This window comes from Canis lupus, chromosome 7 (genome assembly GCF_048164855.1).
Source record: "Canis lupus baileyi chromosome 7, mCanLup2.hap1, whole genome shotgun sequence".
In the NCBI taxonomy this organism is placed as follows: domain Eukaryota; kingdom Metazoa; phylum Chordata; class Mammalia; order Carnivora; family Canidae; genus Canis; species Canis lupus.
Window position 1 is genome coordinate 4,231,845 of NC_132844.1, and position 15,502 is coordinate 4,247,346.

General features: G+C 43.0%; 1 protein-coding gene and 1 long non-coding RNA gene across 4 annotated transcripts in view; one reads left to right on the forward strand and one right to left on the reverse strand.

The window, feature by feature from the left end:
- The window catches only part of FYN (FYN proto-oncogene, Src family tyrosine kinase), a 211,013-nt gene that overhangs the window by 47,701 nt on the left and 147,810 nt on the right, over positions 1-15,502 (forward strand). The window lies entirely within an intron of this gene.
- LOC140636487 (uncharacterized) lies at positions 10,085-10,714 on the reverse strand. Its single transcript, XR_012033675.1, has 2 exons — positions 10,571-10,714; positions 10,085-10,434 (listed from the first exon to the last, which is right to left on the reverse strand). It is a non-coding gene; the product is annotated as an uncharacterized lncRNA (long non-coding RNA).

A 15,502-nucleotide genomic window follows, 5' to 3' on the forward strand; every position in this document is an offset into this window, starting at 1 on the left:
TTGAGCAGCACTTGGTACTTTTCAGGTTCTTTGACATCCGTTTTTCCATTAGATTTCACCACAGACCAGTTAGATAGGTTGAGCTAGTATTAGTCTCATATATCAGACGAGATAAAAGTGGTGACTCGTTTGAGACCAAGACCATGTGGCTAACAAGTGACACAGTTGAGGATACAGTCTGGTTCTCCTCATCCAGAGGAGGATAGCAAGTTAAAACTGTTTTGAAAATCTGGCTTTGGGCTCTGGAATCCTGCCTTCCTTGATGTAAATATTAAAAATATGTATATATATATTGGATTTCCTATTTTCTAACAGTTTCCAGTTTAGTGGCTCATCTCCTAAAGTATGTTGTGAAGCACACTGGTCCCACGAGATATGCAGTGAAAAGTGGGTTTCATGGCCAGATAAGCTGGGCAAAGCTGCCTGCTATATGTCCCTCTTGGCAAGTCCCAATGCATATTAGCATTTAAAGGTTCTGACAAGGGCAGCCCGGGTGGCTCAGCGGTTGAGCATCTGCCTTCAGCCCAGGGCGTGATCCTGGAGACCCAGGATCGAATTCTGCGTCGGGCTCCCTGCATGGAGCCTGCTTCTCCCTCTGCCTGTGTCTCTGCCTCTCTCTCTCTCTCTCTGTGTGTCTCTCATGAATAAATAAATAAAATATTTTTTAAAATAAAGGTTCTGACAAGTCCTACTGTAAAGATGACCATTGAATGTACTTTTTTAAATTTCAGTAAAGTACACGTGATGTAAAAATTTACCATCTTAGCCATTTTTCATGGTACAGTTTGTTTTTTTTATTTTATTTTTTTAAAGATTTTATTTATTTATTCATGAGACAGAGATAGGCAGAAACACAGGCAGAGGGAAAAGCAGGCTCCCTTCAAGGAGCCTGATGCAGGACTCAATCCCAGGACCCTGGGATCACAACCTGGGACGGAGGCAGACGCTCAACCTCTGAGCCACCCTTATTGTACAGTTTAGTATAGTCACTTATTTTGTTCAGCTGTTCTCCAGAACTGTCTTCGTCTTTGAAAGCTGGAACTCAGCACCATTTAAATAACACTCCATCCTCCCCTCCCCTAGTCTCTGGCAACCACCATTCTACTTTCTATCACTATGAACTTGAATACGTCACATCAGTGGAATCATACAGTATTGCTTTTTATCACTGGCTTATTTCACTTAGCATCATGCTGTCAAGACTCATCCCTGTTGTAGCATGTGTCAGACCTTCCTTCTTCTTAAGGCTGAGTAATATTCCATTATATGGATATTCCACATCTGTTTATCCATCCAACACAACACTTGAGTCGCTGCCAGCTTCTGGCTATAGAGAATAATACTGTTACCAACATGGGTGTACAAATATCTCTTCAAGAATTTGCTTTCAAGGCCGCTGAGTGGCTCAGATGGTTAAGCATTCAACTCTTGATTTTGGCTCAGGTCATGATCTGAGAGTCATGAGATTGAGCCCCACATGGGGCTCCGCACTAGGCATGGAGCCTGCCTAAGATTGTCTCTCTCCCTCTCCCTTTCCCTCCACCCCAACCCCCTCTCTCTCACAAAAAATTTACTTTCATTCCTTTTGGAGATATATATATATATATATATATATATATATATATATATATATATATATATATCCAGAATTAGAATACTGGATCCTATGGTAATTCTGCTTTAAGACTTTTATGCAACACTATTGTTTAACATATTTTTCCACCCAAGTCTCACAGATTCCATTTGATCACAGAATTCTTTTTCCGCATTATACCTTCAAGCATCCCCCAGAGCATTGGGCCTCCCGGAAAACACTGGGAAGTCCTGAGCCTGTGGGGTTCCTTCTGCTTGTTCTAAGGATTTCCACCTGTTCCAAGGAGCCAGCAAACCTCAGGAGGCTGGTGGGACGTTGTAGCCACAAAGCTCCCAGCCCACGGGCAAGGTCAGCAGCGTGGTCCCAGGAACTGCAAGAGCAGAGGAAGCTCACAGGATACACGACAGACTGTAGCAAGTGTTCCTCTGCCTGGAACTGACGCTGTAAACTTGGCACAGGTGAAGAGGCTGCTGTGGCACTGACGTCAGTTAGGCAGCTCCGGTTAGGTTGGGACCTTTGCTCAACAGGAGAATAAAGAAGAGCAAACCCCCTGCCTATGTGCAGTAAGGGGCCTGAGAGGCCTTTCTGGTGAAGAGTGTTGGGATCCACCGTTTCCCTCCTTCCTCAAGGAGCAAGGAATGACACCTGGTCAAAGCCATGGATCAAAGGGCTCCGCCACAGGGCTTGCTGTGTTGACTCACACTAATGGGCCCTTAATGTGGTTCCTAAATAACTGAGGGGCAGTTGTAAATACTATAACTGTGTGGGGTAGGTAAGAATGCCAACAGAGCGGATCTGCTTTCCGTAGACGGAAAAGGAAGGGGGTATGTGGGGCAAAGGCAGCAAAGCAATGAAAGAAGAAGAATCCCAACCCCAAAAGCTGCTGTGTACCTCAGATGGCCTTGCGGTCAGCCTGTCTCCACGACAAGCTCAGGAAGGCCCAGCCCTTGGCGACCTGAGGTGACACTACATGATCCAACACCCCACATGCCCAGTGTTGTCTCTCCATACATTGGTTTGAAAGTTGGCGTGTGCCTGAATGGTTTTGGGGTTAGGGGGAGGAGGGTGGCGCTTGAAAGAGAACAAACTGGGAGGTTATTATAGCTGCTGAAGCTTTGTCAGGCTATTTGTGATGCTGATAAGGATGAGGATGCAGAATCTAAAACCACAGAGCGGATATGTAGCCCCAGAGCGCCTGACCCAGCCTGCAGTGAGGCCGCAGAGCACCCAGAGCACCCAGCCTCAGTGCCCTTGCACCGGAGCACGTAATGATACCTGGCACCGTGGGTGGAGAATTTCATCAGATCCTTAGATGAAAGCAGCTACTGATGCACAAATTATTATCATTATAGGAGATTTTATGTTCTGCAAATAAATACTATAGCTTATTCTCTCAAACCCTTTTGCTTGAAATGAGTTCAGATTTGACCTCGCTCACTGGCCAGCTTCCAGCCAAACTGCTTCCTCCTTCCCCCCGCTAATCGCAGTTCCATGCGGAGGTGCCGAGGTGAAGTGAAAGGAGCACTGGTGAAACCGTATGACCTGAGGCAATCCACTTCCCCTCACGGGGCCTCTGTTTTCTCATCACTGACCGTCCTTTCCTGACATTCCTTCCAGCTCTGTAGCTTGATGATTTTGTGAAAGAGTAAGCAAAAAAAAAAAAAAAAAATAGAATTCAGCTTCAAATTACAAATGTTTATCAAGTGCCTTTTATGAGCCAGGCACTGTGGTAGGTGCTTGGGATAAATCCCTGAACGAGACAGCTTATTCCAGTTGGGGGGAAAAGAAAGACAATCAGCAGTAAATGCTAATGCATAAATACATCCTATAGTTGTTAGAAGGTGGTATGTTCTGTCCAAGAACAAAATAGGGCGGTAAGAGCAATCGAGAAACGGAGGCAGGAGTGCAATTTAAAAAATGTAGCAAAGAGGAGCTTTTCCATTATGAGAGTTGTTAGAAAATCAAGTACATCATTAATCGGAAGCTGTAAACCTCTCCCTTGGAGATTTTAGGAAAAGAAAATTCTACTCATATGTTTAGATGCAGGGATATGCCTGTTCAGATGTAGCAGGATTAACCACACGATTCTTTTGAAGGCTTTCTTTTTCAGTGATTTGGTTGTTTGTGCAAGGACAGCTCCAGAATGCGTGTGTGTGCACGCACGCGTAGGCACACATGTATAGATAGGTGTTTACACACGTGCACACACGCGCGCACGTACTTCTGTTTAAGGAGCACTACAAGCCAGAGTTGGGTAAACTCAGCTGCTGTGTACCCCCCAGCAAACTTTTAAAAGGTCAGCTGCTGGGCCATAATAACAGCCCTCCCATCCTGCCATTTTACAAGGGAAGAACCGAAACACAGAAATGCTAATGACTCACCAGAATCCGAATGAATCAGGGATGGGTAATAGGGCCTGGCTCCGGCCCCTGGACCATCCGTCACCCGCCTCCAGGTCCTCCCTACATTCCTTTTACAATGAGGCAGGCAGCGTGGTTGTTTTGACTTCCCCTTCCCTTTGGCTTATGAGCCACCTCCACTCCCAAGTCTGGATAATTAAATACTAACACTGGCATAATAACTCACTCTAACCCTTGTGCATCCGGAGCTGCACGATCCAGCCTCGGGATGATGATAGAATCAAACAAATACGGTCCAGTGGTGACAATTTCAAACGCAGACTCTTGTATCTGGCAGTGCCCTCGTGGGGATATGCAGTCCATAGCGATACTTCAAGTCCCTCACCCTCCGACCAGATTTCCTCACGCTCTGCGGCGCTTACCAAGGTACAGACTTTTCCCAACCAGGGCCCACTTGCTTTGCTACCTTCCCGCCTCATTCCGCATCATACAACAGCTCCCAGAGAGGCCAGGATCAAGATGTTCGCAGAGTGTAGGCCAGGGGAAGAACCAGGAAGGCAAAGTCAGCATCGCTGAGGGAAGAGAGCCTGAAAGCAGGCCCTCCTGATTTCCGTGCCCCTCACTCCGCTCACTGTCGTTCTTCTGTGGTCTCTCATATGATGTCGGCCTCACAGAAATCCTGTGTGGTAGGTATTGATACCCTCATTTTGCTGATGGAAAAAAAACTGAAGCCCGAGAAGTCAAGTAACTTGCCTCATATGCCATGTGGAGAACGCTAGGATTTGAGCCCAGTTCTGTGTGGTCATAAAAACCATGTTCTTTGTCCTATGTGGTGCTGCCCCTAAGGAATACAAATCCCAGAGGCTCCGTGTTGTTTCAGTTGCAGATTTGTTTGGGTGGGAAGCACAGTCACAAAACTAAGTCTTTGATGTTGGTTTGAGGCACTGGAAATCTGTGTTCAGCAATGATCTTGAAAGCATAGCAGGAGTGTTTATATATTTAAATGGAGAAGAGGATGTTCCCCCAAAGGGAAGTGGAATCTTTGTCTTGTTTGGAAACAGAGAGAACGGTCTGGGGCTCTTTGCCCACAGCCCAGAGGGATGCCAGTAAGCTCTGAGGACCACTGGCCCCACACATCCGAGGCCATGACTTCCTGACTCGGTCTTGTAGCGCATTTTGCAGCCCGCAAGCGCTGGGCCTGGCAGTCTAAGGAAATGTCTGCAGTGCACAGAGATGGGGATTGGAAGGAGCTTTCAAAAATACAGGAAACTTTAAGCAGTTCCTTTGTCACGAGCATAAAATACGTTTTCTGACAAACACGCTGCTTCAGCGTATGAAATTTGTCAACTTAATAAAGATAAGAACCTTAGGGGTAAGGATATACAAAGCATGCATTTTGTAGCCACCTCATTTGGGCGGGGAGGAGAAAGGATCCTAAACGGAAGGAGGGACAAGGGACCAGAGGGGCAAAATAGGTAGACCTCAACCAATGCAAATACAAAATAATGAACAGGAGCAAGTAAGCAAGTAAGGGAAACAGAGGAGACGGAGCGAACAGGGAAAGACAAGCTAGAGCAGAGCTACGTGTGAGCTGAAGACAAGGGACATGAGACAGAGATGTACTGAAAAAGCCACAGAGCCACAGGCAAGCAGGTCACACAGCTTTAAAGATGCTGAAGTAAGGGGTGGGGGTGGGGGTGGGGGTCAGATTTTCCCCTGAGTTTCAGTGGAAAGTTAAGCCTCGTATACAGAGGGCTTTCACATGAGCTCCTCCACATGCCCGAGAATTACATGCCTGTATTTGTTGGGTCAGGAGAAGAATCATTTGAAAGGAGAGGCACTTATATTTATCATCATCCCAACTGCCCCTTAATAAACTAGGAGAACTAGAGCAAAGTGAAATGAGCTTAAAATAGATTCTATGGCAATGACCCAGCCAATGATGTTATCACACATGAGTCACGACCAAATAGACTCCTCACATCTTGCAATAGATGTTTTTCAGTTTTCAAAAGTTTGCAATGAAGATTTTTTTTTAAACGCTGTGCACTCACGTAAGAGTATCAGTTGTTGATACCCTTCTTTTGTGGGGATGCCGTGCTTTTCTGTTTTCCCAGTTAAAAATACTATTTGAATTCTGAATGTTCTGTATCCATAGTCGGTGACTTTATGTACTCGTTGCTTCCAGTTCCTGAGGCAAAGCGATATGATGAACTGATTAAAAATAACATTCTAATGAAATTGTTGGGTGTGTTGTTATAATATAAGTCAGCTGCAAATGGGAAGTTCTTTCCTGAGGAAATTTGATAAACTGAAAGTCCACTTGAGTGTTTATATATTTTCCGTGAGAATTTTGGGTCCTTCCTCATGTTTTCTTTTCAAAAAATGACCCGTTAATTTGTGCTTCCCACCCAAACACATATTTTAACACTTGTAATAGTTAGCTGAGGTCCGTTATGTCAGCATGATACAAGAGTGTGGACTAAACGTTTGCCAGTAGAGTTTGTGAGTGTGTAGAGTTTTTTAAAGATTTTATTATTTTATTTGAGAGACAGAGCACAAGCAAGGGAAGGGGCAGAGGGAGAAGGAGAAGCAGATTCCCCGTTGAGCTCAGAACCAGATGTGGGGCTCTGAGATCGTGACCTGAGCCAAAGGCAGACTGGGCCACCCAGGTGCCCCATGAGTGTGTAGACTCCTTTCTCTTTTTTAAGATTTTATATATTTATTCATGAGAGATACAGATAGAGGCAGAGACACAGGCAGAGGGAGAAGCAGGCTCCATGCAGGGAGCCCGATGCAGGACTCCATCCCAGGACCCCGGGATCACGACCTGAGCTAAAAGGTGGACGCTCAACCACTGAGCCATCCAGGCACCTGTGTAGACTATTAAAGGCAAGCAAAGTGAGCCTTTTTTTTTGTTCAAGTATTGAATATTTAAAAAAAATAAGAGAATGGTTTTTACCCATCAGGTCAGTAAAGAGTAAACTTAGCCTAGCAACATGTGAAAAACTCTCATTCTAGAAGGAAGAAAAAAAGGAAAAGAAGAGCAAAGAAAAAAAAGAAAAGAGTAAAAATTTTTACTTGACATTTTCTCTTCAATGCCAAACTTGAAAGGGTCAAAATGCTAGAGGTGGCCCACAGGCATATTTTGGCTAATCCAGTGTTTTGTTGTTGTTGTTTTTTAATTTGAGCCAGCATTTAAAAGTCAAGCTATTTCACACTTAAAAAAAAAAAAATCCAGATTTATGGCTTCTCTTTAAAAATAAGATGACCTGGCAACATTGGGCAAATGTCACCACTTGGTGGCCTTTAACTGGAGATGGAGCTGCATAGCAGCCACCCCATCAGTTGTTCCTAGGCAGTCTGTCAGGTTCTTGGTGGGTCCCCACTCCTGAAGTCTGTGGCTACAAGTGTTAGTTGCCATTCATGGTCACATTTGTGCTGTTGAGTCTCACAAAACAGACAAGTTTTTTTGGGGGGGAGGGGAGGGAGTACCCATTTGTCCACATGGAAGAGACGGAGGGGGCAGCTTGCTCCCAGTTCACTTCATTCATGCATGTTACCTGTCCTGTGGCATTTGCTCCCCTGTGGCTGCTCATCCCATCTTCACACCCCACCTTCACTCTGCTGCACCCTTACTTCCATGGCTGCATGTATCCCTAAGTAGAGAGTCCTCCTCCTTCGGAGCATGTCCTTTCTTGTCTCCTTGTTCCCCTCCACCTTGGTAGGCAGTCTGATGATTTGGTTGACCAGCACTCTCTCCCAACACTGACCTCCACTGGCTTCTATGACTCCACCCTCCTCTGGATTTCCTTTGACTTGGATCTCCTCTCAGTTGGCCTTGCTGGATCCTCCTGTGCTCTCTGCCTCAGTTGCTCATTTCCTCAGTAGTCAAGTGTTACATGAACATACAGCTTACTTTAAAAATTCAGACAATAACAGAAGTACATAAAGCATAAAGAGAAAACCTTTTTTTAAAACCATGTTCGTTTCTACCCACCCTGCCCCCATCCCAGAGGCAAATGGGTCTCTCTTCCTGACCCATTCCATGTCATCTGGTTTGTCTGTTGTTGTTCCACATGAATAGGATCATTTTATACATACTGCTTTTTGATTTGGAGATGACCCTGGTCAGGGTAAATAGATCTCCATCATACCCATTTTATGATTCATCAGCTTCTTAAGTGTGGGTGTTTCCAAGCAAAGCCAACTGAGTAATTATAGTAGTTAACATAATGTTGTTTTTATGGTCGTGTATCTGTTTTCTCTAAGGCTCCAAGATGGTAGGGACAGCGTGTCTTCGTATTCCCCTATCAAAGCACCTGTCAATAAACGTTCAGTGAGTGAATGAACATTGGTATTTTTGCCCATTCGATTAGATCATTCTAATTTATATGTAATATTAAATTATAGCTTAAATTCAAATTCAAATGTCCTAAGCTCTATAGTCAGTATCTTAGTGCAGTTATCGTAAGATGCAGTTAATATATTTCTCGGGTCATTTTCTAACAGTAACATTAATTTTGCTTTCCTCATTAAGATCACCCTACTATGCAGAAGAGAATTCTGTACATCCCTTGTTTTGTTTGGAAGAAGTGTTGGTAGCTGGTTGTTTTTGTTTTGTGTATTTTAACTGTGTATGTTGGCATCTTTCCAAGGTAGATAGTATTTTGTGTGCAATTCATTCTTCATACAAGTATCGTTTATCTTTAAAGAGAACATAAATACATAATGGTTGTATAAACAGAAGTGACTTAATACAACATCTCTTCAGTAGGAAGATAGTTGAGGCTTATAAAGTGAGCCTTGTCAGATACAATTTGAGCTCTTTTGCTGAGGGTTTTCATTCAGTATCCTGCTGCTGTTAATAGCCCTGATTTAAGGAGAAACCAATGAAAACATCTATCATCTGATCGCCATGGGATGTCATCCAAGCTTGTGTCATGGTCGCATAATGTTCGTGGGTTTGTGGGGTGAAGAAAATAACACTTGGGTGTATGGAATTTATTCTTAAGCAGTTTTTGTCAGGGGTGGATGAATTTCTTGCTCCTGAGTTGAAATGGGGCTTTTAAATACTCTTAGTAACTCTTTCATCACTGGACCCTCTGGAGGAGACACCAGGGGTGAGTGTGTAGGAAGAATATTCTAATATTTTTGTGTTTCAAAAAGTGAAGGGGGGCGGTAGGACTAACCTGTCATCAGTAGTGAGCTGAAGTCTGTCGGTCACTAATAGTCCATGACATGATCCCTACGTATACTAATTTGGGAAATAAGTAAACACAAATTAGAAAATAAAGAAGCAGGAAAATGGAAACTACATAAAGACTTCTCCAATGCACATATGTGTTAAACTAATTAAAATTCTGCCCAAGGGTTTACTGGAGTGGCTAAAACTCCATTTAATCTGGGTCAAGGTCTTGGGGAAGGTGGTTCAAGTGCTGTGTTTTTAAAGAAAGGCTTTTAGAGGAAAGGACTATCATGAAGCAACAGTCATGATCTAGTTGGAGATTACAGAAGGATTTAAATACTGGAAGAAGAGTTTGAATGACTTCAACAGGGACAGAAATGAAGTAAAATGATTATGCCCATACTGACATGTTGTATTTGTATGTCATACTGTGGTTTATAGACTCCTTTTAGGAATGTTATTTTATTAAATCTGTATTAAATCTTGATGAATTGCAAGCATTTTTGAGGACTGAATCTCGAGGGTTGATGGAGGCAGGCTGCCCAGATGTAGGGGAATGAGATAAGGGAAAGAGACGACAGGACTGGGTCTCTCAGCCCAGGAAGGTATCTGCCTCTGACTAAAGCGAACGCGTAGAGAAGATGATCGAGCCTTGCCACACTGGCAGCAAAAGCCACAGACAGTGTTCAACTCTTAAGAACAAGGAAGGTTAACTTGCTGGTGAACTTTACAAGAACCTTTTCTGTAGCCTGGTGACCTTGAGAGCCAGGGTCCCGGGACGGGGTTGGGGAAGGGTAGAGGCCACAGAGGTTGCTGATAAACTAAAGGTAAAAGCAGGAAAGAAGTGACTGGAAGGGAAAAGTGAGTGTCAAATGATACTTATAAATCAGGGAGCTGCCACAATGCCTCAATCTAGAGGAACAGCAGCATGACAGCACGAAATCATGTTTTGTATTGTTTATTTGCCATGTGTTGAGTTTTATATCCCTCAGGAAATAGCTGTGGCTCAGAAGCTGACAGGTCTAAGCAGACAAGGCACATGACAGCAGCATCAGAGAAAACTAGTCAGTGGCAACCACCAGGTGAAAGATCAAGCACCTGTCACCCTGATGGAGCCCCGCTCCCGAGGCGGGCCGTGGTCTGGGCTCCTTTCTCAGGAGGCCCCCAGGCTGTCCGAGCATCTTGTAAATGAGTGGTATCGCCATCCAACAGGTGTGATTACAAACTACCACCACCACTGAACGTGTACTCAGAGCTCATGCCGGTTGGCTTGTCTTCATATACAGTAGTACCTTTAAAAAAAAAAAAAAAGGATTTGCAACATTAAATCCATAACCTACTTGATCAGATCAAGCCAGTCACCCTCATGCCTGGTGTTTAGAATGCTTTTCATACTGGGTGTCTGCTGTCAGTGTCCCCAACACCCACCTGGACCGATGGATAGCACGCCCAGGAACCGCAAGGAGGGAGCCGTAGATGTGCGCTGTCTTCCGGCATTCCGGCTCTCTTCTCTCAGCCCTCTATCGTACTCTTATGCTGGACGTGATCACTCGGGAGAAGGTACGACAAGACCAGACTATGTAGCCTATATCTTGACTTGATGAAACCATGCCTTGGCGTGGCATGTGTCATCAGCAAATTTCCATACTTTCAGATAAGTGGCATCGAGAAGAGGCAGCTTATCAGTCATCAGCTCATGTGGTCTCTCTCACAGTTGGCTGATTCTTCAGGGCACATGTGCACACATGCGGTGTCCGTTGGCCGTGCCTCCTGCCTTCACAGGCTGCCCAGAATCGCAGCCGGGCACCGTTGTAAGCAGACAGTGCCCCCAACAGAGGAATCACGTTGCTCTTGTTGGACTCCAAAGAGAGACACTTTGTCATTTGTTTATCAGGAATGCTTGTATTTTCTCCTGGACTGAAAGAAAAATAAAATTACCAGAAGCCATTAGTTATTAATACAAACTGTCTGCTTTTAAACTCAATCCAGCGTTGAAGAAAAGCAGTGTTTCTCTGCCAAATAACTTGCAGGCCTTTGTGTACAGAGCTGACAGATGGAGTCTGTTGATGGTGCGTACACTTGAACGCACGCAGCGCCCAAGACAGCGCCCCCAGGCTACGGGGTCGGCCAGAGAGTTAACAAGGGTGAGTTCAGAAGGGTTGTGGACAGAGAGAGTCAAAATAGTGAAACATCGCGCATTGAGATGTTCTCTCCAGTGTAACGGTCACCAGGACGTCGACTCAGTGTTTTAAAAACAGATGTGCCTCGCGTTCATCCTGCTTCGGGCCTGCCACAGGAGCAAGTTGCAGGAAAGAGAACGTCTAGCACCGCAGTGTCGGAGAAATCAAGGGAAAAGGAGTTGTCTTGAATTAACGGCCTCTGAACGTCATCTGTTAGTAGCGGTATCCTTCTCCATAGTTTGGGTGGTTGGGATAAAAGTTCAAAGAATTGGATTCTCCTCAGCCAAGTAGAAAATATGTAGCTATTTATTTTAAAATAAATCCAAATAATAGAGAAAGGCATTAAAAAATGAACATTTCATAAATCCCATCTCTCCTGTCATTCTGCACATACGTATGTCATTCTGCATACATACACACACACACACACACACACACACACACACACACACACAGGTGGATGTACGAATGACTCCCTCTGAATGGAATCATACAACGTAGGCTAGTCTGTAATCTGTTTCGATCACTTAACAAAATGCGGTGGACTCCATTCTGTGTTGAATAAAGCTCTACATCAGGGGTGTTAATGGCAGCATAAAATTCAGTCATCTAGCTGTGCCCTGTTAATTTATTCATCACAGATATTTATTTTTACCTCCACATGTAGATGCTGCTGAATTCTGGGGATGAGCAGCAAACTGCCCATCAAAGGAAATTTAGGTTATCACTGGTTTTCCCGTGTTTATAAGCAACATTGCACCGAACGGCAACTACTGCAACATTTACCTTTGCATACATAACCTAATGTTCTCCTTAGAATAAGTCCCTAGCAAGAGAATTGGCTGGTTGGTGGTTTACACATTTTGAAGCTTGATCCATGTTTATTGTCTAACCACTCTCCACTAAAAGCTTACAATGATGCCAGTTTTTCAATACTCTTATGATACTACTTTTCATTGGTTATCATCTTTGTCAATGTGACGGGGGAAAAATGATGCTCCACTGTTTTAACTTCTGTATCTTTGATTTCTGTTGTTCTTGGATGGGAGTTAGAGCCACCAGGAAATCGACCTCCATATATGGTCTATGGAGTACCATTTTCTGGGAGTCCTAACTTTACACCTCTTAAAAAGGAAAACTTTTTTTTTTTTTACTTTATTCTTCAGAGTCAGAATCAGTGAGGAGGTTGTCTCCTTTAGATAATAAAATCCTCACTGAAATAATTGATCTAAGTCCAGTTCATTGGTTTCAGCATCATGTAATATTTTATTTCCTTTTATTTTCAAATAGATGCTATACCTTTGAAAATAGCAACACACACAAAAAAACCATAGTTGCTAAACTTAAGGAATATCTAATAAAAAAAACCTTAAACATAAATGCCTAGAAGTATATCGTCTCCATTCACTCTTCACCTGGCTGTGTAGCATTTAAATTTACTTTTGTTTATCTTCTGGCCACAAAAGAAGTTCTGTTGCAGCAGAATAGTAATGACACAGGCAGGCCTGGGTTCCAGTTCCCACCCCTCCAGTGTTACTGGCCTGGGTTTCTGCTTCCACATCTGCAGAGATAATAGTAATACCCGGCTCGTGCAGATGTAAGAGCTCTAGGAGATGCAGAAGCGACTTGGATACAGCCTGGCCTCTAATACATGCTCAGTGAATATTACATTTTTTACTGTAGGAAATTTTAGCAAAATCAGAAACACTCTGATTTTTACTGTAGGAAATTTTAGCAAAATCAGAAACACTCAGAAAAAGGATATAATCCCTTTACTGAAATTCCACCAGAGATGACCAGTGTTTCCGATTAGGGAGGTATTTTATTCCAGTCTTTTTTCCTTCTAGATACCTATTTTACCAAAGTGAGACCATACTAAAATTGTGCAAGATGTTGAATTTCAGCAAATGTGTATGCTTAATTTTTCAAGAAGGGGGGAGGGAGTGGTTACCCAGATTGATTTTTTCCCCCTATTGTTGTTTAATTGAGAATTTTGTTTGTGTTGCTATTTATTTGTAATACATGTTTTCTTAGAGTGAGAATTAAGTGTAATTGAAAGACATTTTGGACAATTAAAACTATAAACATTGCAGTTCCTCTGAATTCATCATTCAGAGCTTGTTATGCAATTAAATAATGTGGCCATTTTTTTCATTATTTCTGAAGATGTTTAAACAGTTTACAGACTCCAGGAGGCTGAAGCTGTAGCCTGTCTACACTGCTTCCTCTCTGGGAGAACAGCAAGGCGATCTTGCATTGACCAAACGTGGACTGAAGCTTTCTCAGCTCTCTATGTCTCATCCCATGTGGCTGAGCTGGATTTCATGAGATAATTATGTTACTGTTGTGTTGAAATTAAGGTTTTGTTACCACATTTCTTTTAAGATCTTTAAATTCATTTGAAGCCAATCTTCAAAGAAGCCTCCTTGTGAATCTTTTTTAAAGTGTGTGCACACAGTCACATACACACACACACACACACACACAACTGTGAACTCACCAGTTTATCTGCCTTGCATGTTGAGATTATCCAGGAATTACATTTCATAAATTTTCTGAAAGGCGGGAACTCAAATATTCTCTGTACTCATACTTCTGTGTTCTGCAGTCAAATCCTGGCTTATATTTCTGCCGTCCTAGGATTTCCATGTGAATTTATTTTAGTTGAAAAATCATCTTAATTTTACTGCCATTTTCCTTTTTATCTTCTTTTTTTTTTTTTTTTTCCTAGAACAAGTATGGCGTTGTTTAAAGGCTTAAACCAAATAAATGTTTTAAAAATATTTAGTTTAGGGATCCCTGGGTGGCTCAGCAGTTTAGCGCCTGCCTTGGGCCCAGGGCGTGATCCTGGAGTTCCGGGATCAAGTCCCGCATCGGGCTCCCTGCATGGAGCCTGCTTCTCCCTCTGCCTGGGTCTCTGCCTCTCTCTCTCTGTGTGTGTCTCTCATGAATAAATAAATAAATAAAATCTTTAAAAAATATATTTTGTTTAGGAATACTCCTTGAAAATATTATGTCACTATGAGAAATTCATAATTTAGGTATGTACCTCCTTAATTCTACACATAGTATACATTTTATGTACCATGTATATACAAATTTTTGCATAAACTTTCTCCATCTCAGGTTCTGAATTATTTCCAACCTTTTGGCAAAAGAGAAGATCAAAATTAACTCGCGTAAAATTTATAGCTCTGGACGTATCTTTCTCCTTCTAGGAAATTCCAAAATCTTGCAGAAAAAGATCTTTACATGCTTTAGGCTTTTATTTCATTCTGTTTTTGATGAGAATCTGGGACCTCGTCAGTAGGACGTGGCTTTCTCATCTCCTCCACACTTTTGTCTTTAGGATCAAAACTTAGTTTATAAAACCAAAGTCACTTCTGAAACTAACCCAGTGTTTAGGGTTTGTTTTCTCTCCACCATTTTGACCTATTTTTAAAGTACTTTAATAAGAACAGTGTTAAAATTCATCCAAAGTGTGGGATTTGCCCCTTTAGTTTTGAAACTCATCTGGAGCAAACACTGTGCTTTCCCTTTACAGAATTAACATAAATCAGGATGGTATTGAGGCACTCCCACGTTGGGATGTGGTGAGAAATTAAGGTTCACTTATGCTGCTTCCAAAGTGACCTGCACTCTCCCCTTCAGCTCACGTCTTGCTGGGACAGACTTAGAAGGATGATCCATCTCCCTCAAGTTCTTTGGCACCTCTGCTTTCTGCCTAGCAAGGGCAACAGAGCCCCAGTGGGAACACAAAAGTAGCAGGGTCTCCTCATTCTCAACCCACTTTCGAGCTTCAGTAACACCTCTTTGATGACCCTCTGACTTCCAGGCCATTTCCTTTTCCACACAATAAAGATACCTGTATTAGCTAATATTCATGGAGTCCTTACCCTTACCATATGCTAAGACCTTTACTGTTTCACTTGGAAATCCTCTGAGATAAATGGTATTATCATCTCTGTTTGGTAGATGACAAAACCAGGGCCCAGAAAGGTAAAGTCGCTGATCCAAGACCAAGGCTGACACAGCATGGTGGGGGACTTTGAGTCCAAAGTGCTAGCTCCAACTGCCTCTTCCTTCCTTCAAGCAAATTCTGATGGAGTCCAAGTTCAGCTCCATAGAAAGTATTTGAGCATCCTTGGAATTCGTTTTATCAGGATTTGACCTGTATCAT